This window comes from Hyaena hyaena, unplaced genomic scaffold, assembly GCF_003009895.1.
Source record: "Hyaena hyaena isolate Hyena2069 unplaced genomic scaffold, ASM300989v1 scaffold_527, whole genome shotgun sequence".
In the NCBI taxonomy this organism is placed as follows: domain Eukaryota; kingdom Metazoa; phylum Chordata; class Mammalia; order Carnivora; family Hyaenidae; genus Hyaena; species Hyaena hyaena.
Genome location: NW_024081159.1, coordinates 1,171,269 through 1,187,624, shown reverse-complemented (window position 1 = coordinate 1,187,624; position 16,356 = coordinate 1,171,269).

The following is a 16,356-nucleotide window of genomic DNA, read 5'->3' as shown; positions in this document are numbered from 1 at the left end:
TTTAATTTAATATTGCTATGGGAAAAGTAAATCCTAACTGCTTAACCTGTGTAATAGGTTTGTCACAGGCTGACCGGAACAATGTTTGCAACTTCATTACGAACCGTTCCATAAGTGGCCCTCTGCTCCAGCTTGCCTCTGTCATTGCACTCATTGCTTTATTGTTTGCAAGTATCTGATTATCTGTCCCTTAGTAACTATAGTCTTGAAGTTCCTGCTTCAAGCACAGCCCCTGATATATACAGTCAGTTCTCACTTTTTTGAGTGATTAAGTGAAGCTCTGCCACTTCCATGAAATCTTCGCTGACCAGTGAAGCTGACAGCAACCTCTTCCTCCTCTAAGTCCATTATGCAGTTGTACTACTCCACATTTCCCCATCAGTGCTTTGCATCATGCTTCTCTTTCTCACCCCTTATCACTTCAGTACTTCATCTTTGGCTTTGCCAGTCAAAAGTGATCATGAGCTGTTGTGATTATCAGTACTGCTGAGAGAAGACTGAATCTCCATAAAATACTTTCTGAATTCAATAACAAGCATTTCAGAATGTTCCTTATTAGGTTACCTACTTAACATGTTCCAATAAACCATGCTCTTCCAAAGCCCTGTGACTTTGTCAGTGATGCTCCTTTTGCCTGGAAAGACTTTCCTCATTGTTCAAAAACCGTCTTCTCACTGATGTCCTAGGGCAAAGGTAAATGCCTCTTGGTTTCTACCTGTAGGATAGGAGTTCAAACATCTTACTTAGTTTTCTGCTCTGTCTCCCTGACTAGATCATGAACTTTTTAAGGACTAGAGCTCAAGCGTATTCATCTTTGTATTTCCTATACTTAGCATAGTGTCTGGAACTCAAAAATGTCTATTAAAGGATATGTGCTTAATTTTAAATAGGAAGGAGGTAGAGGCGGAGAGAAATATTTTGGACAGCCAATCATAATGACGTTTCCTAACAGACTTATATCTCCTTGTGGTTTACTTAGCTGCCCTTATCCTAGGAATATTCTGTATAGTATATGTAATTCTTCCTTAGATTCTTCCAGTTCTCTCTCCCAGCTGATGGATATAATCATACTACTCTCAATGGAGCCTTTGGGCTCTTGTTTAAAGACTCAGCCTGCATTTTGACTTCACAAAAATATCGTACATTTTCTATTTCCTTTATAGTTCATTACTCTCCAGAGAGTCACATTTAGATCATTATTCTCTCTGGAATATATTCCTTTATTTGGTGTAAGGTGGGGATCTAGCTTATTTTTCTCCAGATGGCAAGCCAATTTTTCTCTAATTATACACAATAGTCTATCCCTTCCTCATTGATTTTTGATGCCACTTTTATTATATTTCTATTTATATACGTCTCTGGTTCTGAACTCAATTGGTCTCTTTGTCTATGACAACACCAGTACCATGTTGTTTTTATTTACCTTCATCTTATAGGCTATCTTAATATTTAACAGAGCAAATTCCTCCTTTTTTCTCTTTTTTCCCTCAAATTTTACTTAGCTAAACACAAACCTTTGTTTTTCCAAATACTTTCTAGAACAAGATTATTGAGTTTGTCAAAAAATCCTTTATTGAATTTATAGATTAATTTGGGTTGAATTGGCATCCTAGAATGTATGGCAGTCCTAGGTACACTTCAGCTCTCCCTTGAGAAAGGACTCACTGCCCAACTGAAGGCATGTACTTAGCTAATAGCCTCTGGCTGTTAACTCTGGGTTCACCTCAGATTTCAAGCTGAAGTTACAGTATTCTCAGGGAAGCCCCTTCCCGCGTGCCCATCGTCAGCCAAAGACTGAGTTAAGCCTAGTATAAAGACCTACTTGGGGCGCCTGGGTGGCTTAGTCGGTTAAGCGTCCGACTTTCGCTTGGGTCATGATCTCGCGGTTTGTGGGTTCAAGCCCCGTGTTGGGCTGTTTGCTGACTGCCAGCTCAGAGCCTGGAGCCTGTTTCAGAGTCTGTATCTCCCTCTCTCTCTGACCCTCCCCTGCTCACGCTGTCTCTCTCTCTCTCCTAGAAATAAATAAAACATTAAAAAAAATTTTTTTTAATTAAAAAAAAAAAAAGACCTATTTAATGTTAGGAAGACAGCAGCTTTGTCAGACCTGCATGGCAGTCACATGGCTGCCCTGCCCAGCCCTGCTTCCTCTCTCTTTCACAAGTGCTTCTCTGCAGTAAACCTTTTGTACTTCTAACTGCATCTCAACATCTTCCCAGAGAGCCCAACTTATGATACAACTGAAGTCATCTGATTAATTCTGTTTTCAGAAATTAAGAAAAGTCATAGTTAATAACAAAATCTAACCATACTTTCTGGCCCAATTACTTCTTTGAAACCATCCCTATCCAATTCAATTTAATACAGTCTCTCCCAAAACATACATTCTAACAAGCTTTGACTTGCTCTGGCCCTCAGTGAATTAGTAATTGTCATTTTACTTTTTAGTGTACATATACTTTATCCTCCATCTAATGCTCTGAATGTAATGTCTTGTGGCCTCCTAGAGTACTTTGATCAGTTACTTCCTTATCTCCTGTGTTTCAACCCTTGTACTCTACTGGGCCTTTCTAATGGCAATGTTCAACAAATATTTCCTGAAGGTCTGCTCTACTTGCTGAGAATACCTTATCACTGTACCACAGTAGTGGCAATATCACACCTCTACTTGCTGAGAATATCATGGTGGATAAAAAAGACAATGTATCTGCCCTAAGGAGCTTACAGGTTAAAAAAGAAGGCATATGGGGCGCCTGGGTGGCTTAGTCGGCTAAGCGTCCGACTTTCGCTTAGGTCATGATCTCGTGGTTCGTGGGTTCGGGCCCCGTGTCAGGCCTGTGCTGACTGCCAGCTCAGAGCCTGGAGCCTGTTTCAGTCTGTGACTCCCTCTCTCTCTGACCCTCCCCTGCTCACGCTGTCCCTCTCTCTCTCTCTCCTAGAAATAAATAAAACATTTTAAAAAAAAATTAAGAAGAGATTTGGGGGTGCCTGGGTGGCTTAGTTGGTTAAGCGTCCGACTTTCGCTTAGGTCATGATCTCGCGGTTCGTGGGTTCGAGCCCCGCGTCGGGCCGTTTGCTGACTGCCAGCTCAGAGACTGGAGCCTGTTTCAGAGTCTGTGACTCCCTCTCTCTCTGACCCTCCCCTGCTCATGCTGTCTCTCTCTCTCCTAGAAATAAATAAAACATAAAAAAAAAAATAAAGAAGGCAGACTTCTAACAAATAATCATATGGGAAAACATTTATAATTACAAGTTATATTAGGTATTTATAAGGAGGGAAATATGAACCATTTGAACAATTTAGACTGGAAATGCTCTAACATTGCTTCTCTAAGGATATGTTATTTAAATAGTTAAGAAAAGTGAATAATGAGTACAAGTTAGCCATGTGAAACAAAAGAGAGACAAGAACATTCCAGGCCTACATGTTAGCTTGTGGTATGTTCCCGAGGTAAGGAAGGGCTAGGATCTTAAAGGCCAGAGAGGTGAAAGTATGTTGAGTGAGGAGGAACCATAGCTGTAAATCAAATTAGGTAAATAAGGGCCATTTACCAAATTAGGTAAATAAGATTTTTGAACAAGATTTCATTTAAAATATGATGTGCAGCCATTGAGAAGTTTTCAGTGTGGCAGCATGAATTGAAAACATTGAACATACACATACACCTCTTATAAAAGAAAGCTTAATTAAATTTTGGAGCTTTTTAAAATTTATCTTATTTTTTTTATATAATTTATTGCCAAATTGGCTAACATACAGTGTATACAGTGTGCTTTTGGGTTTGGGGAAGGATTTCCATGATTCATCGCTTACATACAACACTCAGTGCTCATCCCAACAAGTGCCCTCCTCAATGCCCATCACCCATTTTCCCCTCTCTCCCATCCCCCACCATCAACCTTCAGTTTGTTCCCTGTATTTAAGAGTTTCTTATGGTTTGCCTCCCTCTCTGTTTGTAACTAGTTTTTTCCCTTCACTTCCCCCATGGTCTTCTGTTAAGTTTCTCAAGTTCCACATAATGAGTGAAAACATATGATATCTGTCTTTGACTGACTTATTTCACTTAGCATAATACCCTTCAGTTCCATCCACATTGCTGCAAATGGCAGGATTTCATTCTTTCTCATTGCCAAGTAGTATTATATTGTATATATAAACCACATCTTTATCCACTCATCAGTTGATGGACATTTAGGCTCTTTACAGAATTTGACTATTGTTGAAAGCGCTGCTATAAACACTGGGGTACATGTGCCCCTACAAATCAGCACTCCTGTATCCTATGGATAAATTCCCAGTAGTGCTATTGGTAGGTCATAGGGTAGTTCTATTTTTAATTTTTTGAGGAACCTCCACACTGTTTTCCAGAGTGGATGTATGGTTTGCATTCCCACCAACAGCGTAAGAGGGTTGCCCTTTCAAACTTCGGAGTTTTTAAATAAAAACAAAAAGGAGGCAAATCGCTTTTAACATGATTCTAGTATTTTTATTTCCTTAGAAGTAGAATCAAGATCATGTTAATAAAGGGAATATAGTTTTCTCATCTGAGACTAGAAGCCAATAACTTGGAAATCGAAATAATGCTTTGCTGTTGTGAAATATGTCTTTAGGTAATTCAAGAGGAAACCCTTCAGCAGTTGCTAATAGTGTAAACTGTGATCAGAGGACATACTATCATTTCCCCCTTAATAAGATCAAGGTACTTCCGATTGCAATAAAAGAATTTGAAGGACAATCACCAATTCTTCAGTGGCCACTCCATTTATATCCATAATTGATTATAATGACTTCCTATAGCAGTACTTTAATGGAAGGGATCTAAAGCCTAGCATAACAGTACAGAGTAAGAGGACTAGAAGTTGTGCTATTAATACACTGAATTCTTTATAAGAAGAGGAGGAACCCTGGGTGGCTCAGTTGGTTAAGCGTCCAACTTCAGCTCAGGTCATGATGTTGTGATTCGTGGGTTAGAGCCCCGCGTCGAAATTCCTTGAGTTTTAACATATATTGTTTCCTCTCACCTTCTTACCATTGCTCAGGTTCTTTACTCTGTTTATAATTCTTTTTCTCTACCTCCTCTCTCCACTTAAAAAAAAAAACAAAAAACAGGTATGCCTGAGTGGCTCAGTTGGTTGAGCATCTGACTTCAGCTCAGGTCATGAGCTCACAGCTTGTGAGTTCAAGCCCTGCCCTGGGCTATGTGCTAACATCTCAGAGCCTGAAGCCTGCTTCAGATTCTGTGTCTCCCTCTCTCTCCTCCTCTCCCTGCTTGCACTTTGTCTGTCTCTCTCTCAAAAATGAATAAACATTAAAAAAAATTCTTTTTAATATGAAGAGGAAAAGATCTTCCATCTTGGAAAAGCATTATCCAATAAAAAATAATAGGAGCTACACCTGTAATTTTACATTTCCTGTTGCCATATTTTTTAAAGTTAAAAGAATGGCGAAATTAATTTTAATATATATTATTTTACCTATAGTATCTCAAATACTGTCACTTCAATATGTGATTAATATAAAATTTATTGATATTTAACTTCTTTTGTTTACTAAGTCTTTGCTATCTCGTGTATACTCTACCCTTACCACATATTTCAAGCCACATCACAAGTGCCCAATAGCCACGTTGCTAGTGGCTCTCTGTTGGACAGTGCTGCTTTAAAACTTTAGAGTGTCCCATGTGGGTATTTAATTGTGGCTGATGTCTGTTGTTTCAGGATCATTGGTCGTTTTCCTCTACTCAGGTACTGGCCTTCAATAAAAGTGGGCTTGAATTTCAAAAGCCCTAATTAAGGTTCTACATCATTACTTTTATAATACAACATTTTGTCCTAGGTCCACTATGGAAACAAGAACTAAGTGTCTAGGTGAACTTTCTCCAAAAGACTTTGTTCCTCCCCTCATTTCAGGTGGAGAATGAGAAGGGAAGGGGCAATAGAGTATATACAATTTTCTTCTGATTCTTGGCTTGGACAGACACATCTCCATAGTAAATATTTGTTGGACAAAAAGCAATGAAATGAAATGATATCGTAGAGTCCCCACGGAAGCTTTCTGGGGATCATATGCATATAAGCATCTAAAAATACCTACTTCTTTATGGAATTCCAAAGTGAAGTCTGTCAATCTGCTTTGCTTTCTCTTTGGATTGTTTTTTTTTTTTTTTTGAGGTATTCATCTTTACAATAGCTAATGGAATGTTATATGTAGCATGAAAGATAAAGGGAACCCCAGGAGTCTTGGCTCTCAGCCCAAGCTGTCAGACTCTCACTGAGGTTATAGAAATTATTATCCAGTGTTCATTCATTCAACAAATAAATATCGAGAGACTACTATCTTCTATGAAGTTTTCTAGGTCCTGGAAATATAGATATCAACAAGACAAGCAAGGTCCCTGCCCCAACAGATTTTTTTAATGCTTTTTATTTTGGAAAAATTTAAACATATACAGAAGCAGAAAAGAGTATAATCTTTATTATCATCCAATTTCAACAATAGTCAACTCATGATCAATCTTATTTCATTGATACTCCATCCTCTCATTTTACTCCATTTCAAATTATTTTGACAGTGTAAACATCATATTATTTCCTTGACGGTTGGCTGTATTTGTTCACATTGTTCCTTCCTGGATACTGAGATTTATACCTGTCATCATCTATAGCAGTTTGTACAAGGGAATTTGTAAATGCGTGCATATGTGTGTATGAATATGTAATGTACCTATACATGCATGTATGTGTATATCTCTTCACCCTCCATCCAATCAATCATTAGTGTTTATTGAGTCTTCCTCATAAGTACACTTAGAATCTACCCATTGGCATTCAACCTAAGCTATACACTGCAGCCAAAGAAATCCATAAAGGTCCATGCTACTCATGTCACTATTTAAAATGTTTTATTGACTCCTCATTTACCAGGCTGAAGTACAAATGTATTCATAATAATACCTAATTGGAATTTAGCGTGTTTTGTGGTATTAAACACTACGTTAAGTGCTATACGTATATATATAGAGAGAGAGGGAGAGAGAGAATCAGAGGGAGAGAAAGAGAGGGAAAGGGAGAGAGAATGTTAATCCTCACAATTGAGCATTTCCATTTTATAACTGATGAAATTAAAGTCTTGAGTTGCCTAAATATATTCAGTTAGTGCTCAAGCATGGTAGAGCTTGAACTCAGATCACTAAACAACAAAGACCACATCTTTAACCACGTTTTACTAAATCTTTCATTAATTGGTCTCTGTCTAGATCTCCAGCTTCATCTCACTTTTCACTCACCTTTCACACTCTACAGTGCTGCCTTACCAAAGTATTTGTAGTTCCCCAAATAAACATAAACAATACTGCATTCTGCAATAAATGAACTGGTATATGCTGAAAAAAAAACATCAAAACAGGAACATGAATATATTTTTTAGAGAATTTGGGATTTCTTTTCTTTCTTTTAATGTTTATTTTGAGAGAGAGAGCACAAGTGAGCAAGCACAGGAGAGGAGCAAAGAGAGAGAGGGAGAGACAAAATCTCAAGCAGGCTCCGCACTGTCAGCACAGAGCCTGATGCAGGGCTCCAACCCACGAACCGATGATCATGACTTGGGCTGAAATCAAGAGTCAGATGCTCAACCAACTGAGCCACCCCAGCATCCAAGGGATTTCTTTTTTTTTTTTTTTTTAAATATTTTTATTTATTTCTAGGAGAGAGAGAGAGAGAGCGACAGCGTGAGCAGGGGAGGGTCAGAGAGAGAGGGAGACACAGACTCTGAAATAGGCTCCAGGCTCTGAGCTGGCAGTCAGCACAGAGCCCGACGCGGGGCTCGAACCCACGAACCGCGAGATCATGACCTAAGTGAAAGTCAGACGCTTAACCGACTAAGCCACCCAGGCGCCCCCAAGGGATTTCTTTTAAAGTATTAAACCGAACATGATAAGAAAAACCAGACAGAAGGAATTTCCTGCATGTATTTATCATTAGCATTATTTTTATTTTGCATTTCAAATGGCAAAACATTATAATATTTTTGACACATTGGGTCTATAAAATCCTTGATCTATTCCTAGCTGTTGTTTAGTCCATCTATTCCAAAACACACTGCCCCTTATTCTGTCCTGTGCACAATGAGCCCCTGCTGCTTAGAACATTTACCATGCCCAACCCTATTCTGTATGTAGCTCCTAATCACACTTTAGGATTTATCTTAAAAATCACTGCTTCTGGGATACCTTTTCTGACTGGGCTGAATGTTCACAATGTTTATTCCTATTTTAATTATATCACCCTGTATCGTTAATGGTTGTCTACCACATTAAAAGATTATGTTCCTTAAAGGCAAAAGCTTTTTTACCATTCACTGTTTTATTCCAAGTATCTTATATACAATAGACAGTGTTTTTCTTTCTTTTTTGCTTTCCTTTCTTCCTCTCCTTTCCTTTCTTTCTCTTCAAACTCAAGTTTACTAGTTGGCTGCTGGTAAGGGAGGGCGTATACCATGAAGAGTTCAACATTTCAACAGGTGGCGGTTACGAAAGAATACCTATAGAGTTAGTAGGACCAAAAATAGTCAGGATGGTCTTGTCAGGAATTGTTCAGAATTTGCAAGCTAGAAAGTTTTGAGAATAATCAGTGGTCTTATCTTTAGGACACATGACTTTATGTGGAGTTGTTAGGTTAATTTGTTTGCCAGTGGTCTTATTCAGATTACCATGGGTCTGATGAGTTGGTGTTAAGGGTCTGAAGATAGTTTGTGTTGCATGTCATGGGTTTGTACAGTTTTTCTATTTTATGAGTGATAATACGGTTTTGCAAGTTGTGGTTTCTGTTTCAACTTTCAGTTCCCTTTTTGCAACCTAATTGCCAGCTGAATTAGTTTTTCCCTTTATCCAAAGAATAATGACAGAGCTCCTGTCCTCCAAAGGAGTTCCCAGTCTAGGCTATTGTAATATAACTTGATATAATAGAGATACGAATAAAGCATTATGGAGTTCAGAAAAACAACCAGCTTTTTTTTTAACCTACCATTTTGTTGAAATCTTGCCCTATGCAAAGCTCTATATATGATAATGCACTAGGCAAGTTACATACATTATTTTATTTAATCCTCAAAACTCCTATGAAATTGAAATTATTTTTCTTATCCTCATTTGAAAGTCAAGACACTTAGATACAAAATGGTTAAATAGCCCATTCAGGGTCACCTAGCTCAGATATGATAGATCTAGGACTTTATTAGACAAATATTTGCTGGGAACTATTCTAGGTGCTTAGCTAATCTCCAAAACAGTCCTTTGAAGTAGCTACCACTGTTTATCCTATTTCACTGTGGAGGAAACTGATTCATAGGGAAGTAAAGTAGCTCATCTAAGATCATAGAGCTTGTGACCACTTTGTAGAGGTAGGATTCAGACCCAGGCCACTTGGCTCCATGGGCCATGCACATCACCACTTTGCTGCTTCTGTTGAGCCCTATTCTTGGGCTCTCACATCTTTTTACTTAACCGCTGTGCTGTTCTGCCTCATTGGTAGAGGAGAAGCTTCCCAAAAGGGTTGAATGTGGGCTGGAGCATGACATTTTTAAGCAGGATACTTCTGGATGGATCAGAGAGGGAAGGTTGTGCCATTTTATTCAGGAGGAATAGCTGGTACAGAGCCCTGGGAGCAGGAAGGCCTTGCTTGTTCAGGAAATGGTGAGGTTTGAGGAATTCAGAGTGCCTTGGGTGAGGAGTTGTGGCAGCTGATAGAGCTGGACACATGTATCGGGACCAGATTAGGACTTTACAGTTGCCCCCTCACTTAACTAAGAGAATACCCCTCTTAATACCGCACTTGGCCCTGATCTACCATTATGGTCATCATGCATCCCCAAAGGAAGGAAGTTTGTCAATAAAGATATTCATGCTGGAGACAACTTCAAAAGAAAAGTTCAAGGAATGTGTTAAGCAAAGAGACTTTTAGGGGAAAAATACTGCTTAGAGATATTCTTAAGGCAATTGCCTTGCAGAGCATAAGGCCCATTTGAATGTCTATGTCCTTGTAAATTAAAGAAAACATATGTTATCATCTTCAATCAATCCGGCTATCTGAATAAGAGATTTTATTTATGGGGTTCTGGGAGCTGATATGCATTTATTTACTCTTCACATCAATCCCAATAAGGTAGATACTATTCATTTCCCAACTGTGAGATGAGAAAACCGAGGCAGAGAAGACTCCAGGGATTTGGGCATGTCGCACAGTGGAAGGTAGTACAGCCAAAATTTCAACCCAGTTTGCCTAATTTCAGAGCCTTTTCTGCCACGTGACCTCAAGGAGTCTGAAACCTTTTAGCTTGTGGAAGAACAGAACATCCCAAACAGAGCAGGCAGTCAAATGTCTGGAGAGCTAGTAGTTGAGAGAGAAAAGGCAGTGCTGGGACCAAGAGAAGGGGACTTGGCAGAGTTTCATCCATTCCTGCCCCTTTCTGCATCAGACCTTCCCTGTTTGTATGCGTCGTTGGGATACATTGGTTTAAAACAGTATCCTCAGCCAGTGTTACTCCCTGGACAGTAAGAGATAGTCCAAAAAGCTAAGGACTGAAATGCTGATTCCCCTTTGGTGATGGAGCTTCAATCAGGTTTGTCGGAACATGAGTGCATCAACCAGTTAGCAGATATATTTGTATTGACCTTTTTGTTACAATCTAGTGATTTGCTTATTTAACTAATGACAGGTGCTCTCATCAGGAGCTGTGACCACAGAAAGATCTTTGCAGATTCTGGACAAGTGACAATCTGTGTCAATTTTGGTTATGGCATTCAGATTCTTAACAGCTTCAGGGAAAAGTGGTGACAGCAGCTAATCAGCCCTTAACTGCACATTCTGAAAATGAAATTATCTTTTTTTTTTTTTCTATAGAGGGTGCTTGTGGATTAGTTGTATGAACTGATTAACTTAACCTAAGAGTGACCTGTTCCCTTTGACCCTATGTTTGTCCCTACTAGGGGCAGTGGGTAGGTAGTATGGCCAACAAGAGCCTGAGTTGTAGTCAGGCCACCAGAGTCTGAATGATGATGCCTTGGCTTATTTGGAGCAAGTTACTTAAGCTTTTTGCACCTAGATTCTTCATTTCTGAAATGGGAATAATAAGATAATACATTTTTTAAATTGTCATTTATTGCTTTTTGGTGGTCTTATGCATGGCAATTATCATGGTAACATGCTCATAATGTGAGTTGCAACTCACAGAATGATGAGAAATAATAAATGCTTTTAAGCCACTAGGTGGTGCTTAGTTTGAGTTGGTTAGTTATACAAACTCTAACTGTTACAAACCCCAACACACACTGAGGCTTATAATTTCTATCAACATATACTCTTCTTATGACACAGACTTAACTTTCGGTCCATCATCCATTCAACTAATAGTCATAGTTGATTTATATATATAAAAGGAGATTTTTTAAAAAACAAAATTAAGGTAACTCATTGCATCAGAAACTGCTTAAACAGCAAGCCTCCCATGCAAGAAAAACAAGACACCTCTAAAAATTATAGCAGCCAATATTTGTTCCTTCCTGAACCTTTTCTATTGAATGCTCCTTCATTCCAATGACATAATAACAACCATCCACTCTGAGCTTCTCTGTTCAAGACATGAATAATAGGGATAGAGAAGCTATTTGACTTAGCTTGATTATATGCCTATGTCTTCAACCAATGAAGAGAGATTTTATTTCCAACATAAGTTGTAGGACAATATCACAGTAGGTATGTTAAAAGTTGCAACTTTAAAACAGATAACACTAACAAGATTGAAATTCTGATTCTTTTCCTTCAGTAAATGACCTTTGCATATAATTTTCCAGAAGATGGATATTAATTTAATTTGAGAGCTGGGTGTCCAAAAGGCAAATTCAAATCACAAATAAAACACTCAAGATCACATAACAAACAAAACAAGTAGAATATCATCATATAAGACTTACTTGGAGCTGAGGAAATAGTAATAATCTATGAGAGCTGCTTAGCTGATAGGTTCTGGCTCAAGGTCTCTCATGAAGTCACAATCAAGATGGCTACTGGGGCCTCAGTCTTTGAAACTTTGTCTGGGGCTGAAGAATCTTCTTCCAAAATGGCTGTTGGTAGGAGTCTTCAATTCTACACCACATGGGCCCCTGTGCATAGATGTGTAAGTGTCCTCTATCATATGGCAGCTGGTTTCCCCGAAGGCAGACAATGCAAGAGAGAACAAGCCAGAAGTCACAATGTCTTTTATGAATTAGCATGGGAAATCTAACACTGTCACTTTCACCACATTCTATTCTTTAGTCACCATACAGCCTGTATTTGGTGGGGAGGAGAATTAGACCTCATCTTCAGAAAAGAGATGCATCAAAGAATTTGTGGACAAATTTAAAAACCACAGCACTTCTAATGAAGCTAGGTAAGTAGGACATAACTGATCCCCCCAGAAGCCCCAGCAGAGAATTGACTGTTTGCCTGTATATGCTGCCTTTGCGGGTAGAGACTGGTGGTGTGCTCATTAATGTTTAGCAACTGGCTTTCTAGAAAGTAGAATATATGGATGCATAAATATGTACATAAGTTTTACTGCTATAATGGATATGTAGCACACAACAAATGATAAAATATACAATACTCTTATCATAAATTCCATACAACAAATTGGTTCTGACAGTGTTTTTGCTGATTTTTACCAAATGCTTGTATCTGTAACATTTTATGCATCACTTTCTTACATCTAGACAATCAACAAAACAATAAATGAAGCCCAGCTCTGTAGCAATTGCCAATTTCCATGGTGTAAATGCTCCCAAAATAGCCAATTTCAGGTTATCAACATATCACTGAATGCAGAGTTGGAAAGAGATTTACAGTAACAAATCATTATACAGTATTTCCACAGGCAGATACAATAGCTGTAAATAACCTGAGGTGTACAAATAATAATAAAGTAGAATAATTAGGAAGTGATAAATTTTTAGTATTTATTGCCTTTTAAAATACAATTGATGTAATTTTAAGCTTAGTTTTTAATACAAGTTGTATAAACATCTAGCTTGCAAAAATCCTAAAAATAAGCTCTTACAGGCTGCTAACAGCTGGCTCCAACACATCATTGAGTGGAAACACCTTTACCATCCACCACATGAGGAATTTTCAACATTTCAGCAATCAGAATTGAACACATGAAACAAGAAGCACCAGTAGGTTGAGTAATATCAGTCAGAACAAACAAGAGGGAAATGAAACTGATTTAAAAAAAAAAACAGGTGAAAACTTGAATTGTTTTTTAAAAGGCATCCGTAAAGAGATTTCAGTTCAACACATTAAAAAAAATTAAAGAATTTAGTAGATAAAGAGAAGGATAAGATGATCACCACTGAGACATTAATTAATGATCTGGCAGATAAAAATAGAAATCATAAAAAGAGAAGAGGCAATAACTTGTAATTTTGCAAAACACATCATAGTTTAGTACATTATTGATTGTGCTGTCATGATAAAAAATATAGATGCTCAGAATTTTCATGTAAATTCTTGTTTACCTATGCAAATATTTTATATTCCACTTAGCTTCAAAATATGCATATGATATTTTTAATCAATTAAACGTTAATATACTAACATAGCAGTAACATTTATGGTTACCATAGTTGGAGAGTCATAATAAACTAAAAAGCTAAAATACTCCTTCATGTATATATTGTACATGTAGAGGTTTTTTTGTGTGTGTACAATCCACTTACATGGTACCATATTTAGGAACATATTCAGAGGAACAGGCACATATTGAATAAAACTTTAACATTTATATTGAAATGCTTATCTTACTTGCTAATATTAGTGGTATATTAGCAGAACCTAACAAGTTTAAGATTATGGAAAACACACAGTTGAAAACTACTCTCTTTAATATTGGCAAATGAATTAATGGCATTAACCATGTGCTAGCTTGTTTCTAAATAAAACCAAATTACACTCTGATATACTACTTCAGAACCGGCAGAGGGAGCTCAAACATTTTAGCTTTGTTTTTTAACTTACTTTTTAACTTTGTTTTTTAACTTTCCAGCTATAAACATTAAACATGGCAGGTAAAATATGACACGTTTTAAGTTTAATTCTTGTGTATGTAATAAAGCATGAACACATTTCCATTTACTCATTTCTCAGCTCCTCCACATACGTAAACACCATTCGTTATTATTTTTGTAAATATCCTTCCAGAATTTATTTATGAATACACAGACACATATGAATATAAAGTCTCATTCTAATGCACTTTTTTCTATGCAATAAATAGCATTTCATATACCCTATTCTGTATCTTAGTTTAATCACTAATATATCTTGAAAATCTTTCCGTAGTCTACAACAGAGAACTTACTTGTTTTTTTAAAACATTTGTATAGTGGATAGCAAGCATCTTACGAATATATCATAATTTATTTATATGTTCTTATTTGGTGAACTTTTGAGTTCTGATATTTTTCTATTGCAAATACTTGTCCAATAATAACCCTATATACATGTGCCATGTTGTATATGTAAAGAGTATATCTGAAGGATAAAGTCCCAAAAGTGGGATTGCTAGGTAAAAGGACATATGAGTTTGCAATATTGATGGATATTGCCAAATTACCATATATGAAGATTTTTACCAATTTATATTCTCTCAGGAGCAGTGTACCTAATTCATCACAATATAGTCAACTGAATGTTATCAAAATTCTGAATTTTGCCAATCTGATAGTGACATGTATATAGGTATAATGTACATTTCTCTATGAGTGAATTGAACATCAGTGTCAGAGCCATTTGTATTTCTTTTTCATGAACTTACTGTTCATAATATTTTGCTCACTTTTCCATTGGTTTGTTGGTCCTGATTACATTGCATTCTCTCCTTATTAGGGCAATTAGCCCTTTGTGATATGTCTCCACTTTGTTGTCTTTTGACTTATGGTATGTATTTAGCATGCAGAAATTTTCATATTTACATAGTCACACTTATCAATCTTGTTTACAGCCTTTTAGATTTTGAGTCACAATTAGAAAATCCATCCCCACTCCCAGGTTATAAAGAGTTCTCCCATGTTTTCTTCCAATAATTTTATGAGTTTTTTTTCATTGATTTTTGGATTTGAACTTTATTCTGAAGTACAATGTGAATTATGGACCCAACTTCTTTTTTCCAAATGGGTACCAAAATGTCTCAAGACTTCCCGTTAATGGTATAACATCTTAATGACTTCACAAAAAAATCATGGCCACTAATAAATGAATTCAATAAATTTGCAGGATACAAAATCAACATTAAAACTTAGTTGCATTTCTATACATAAACAACAAAAGGAAACAAAACAGTCCCATTTACAATAGCACCAAAAATAACAAAATACTTACGAATAACTTTAACCAAAGAAGGTAAAGATCTATACACTGAAAACTATAAGAAAAAAATTGAAGGAGACTCAACTAAATGGGACAATGTCCCAGTTTTATGCATTAGGAAAGTTAATATTATTAAAATTTCCATACTACCCTAAGCTATCTACAGATTCAGTTGAATCCTTATAAAAATTCCACTGGCATTTTTCACAGAAATAGAAAAGGTAAGCCTAAAATTATATGAAATCACAAAAGACCCCAAGTAGCCAAAGCAATCTTGAGAAAAAACAAAGTGGGAGGCATCATACTTCTTGATTTCAAATTCTATTTCAGAGTTATAGTAATCAAAACAGCATGGTACTGACATAAAATCAAACATACAGACCAATGAAACAGAATTAGGAACCCCAAAATCAACCCATGCATATATGATCAATTAATATTTGACAAGGGGCCAAGAATCATGAGAAAACGATAGTCTCTTTGATAATGGCATTGGGAAAGTATGCAAGACAATGAATGAAATTGGACTCCTATCTTAAAACACTCACAAAAACTAACCTGAAATAGATGAAGGACGTAAGGTATATAAGACCTGAAACTGTATAACTGCTAAAAGAAAATATAGGGGAAAACTCCTTGACTTTGGTTTTGTGAAAGATTTTTTGGATAGGACACCAAAACTGAAAGCAACAAAACAGAAATCAACAAGTGAAATTATATCAAACTGAAAAGCTTTTGCTAGCAAATTAAATGATCAACAATATGAAAAGGCAACCTATTTACCTATATGCAAATCATTATTGGATAAGTAGTTAATATCCAAAATATATAAGAAACTCATACAGCTCAATAGCAAAAAATGCCAAATAATATCATTAAAAATGGGAAGAGGGTTTGAACACATTTTTCCAAAGAGGACATACAGGTAGCCAACAGACACATGAAAAAATTTTCATCATC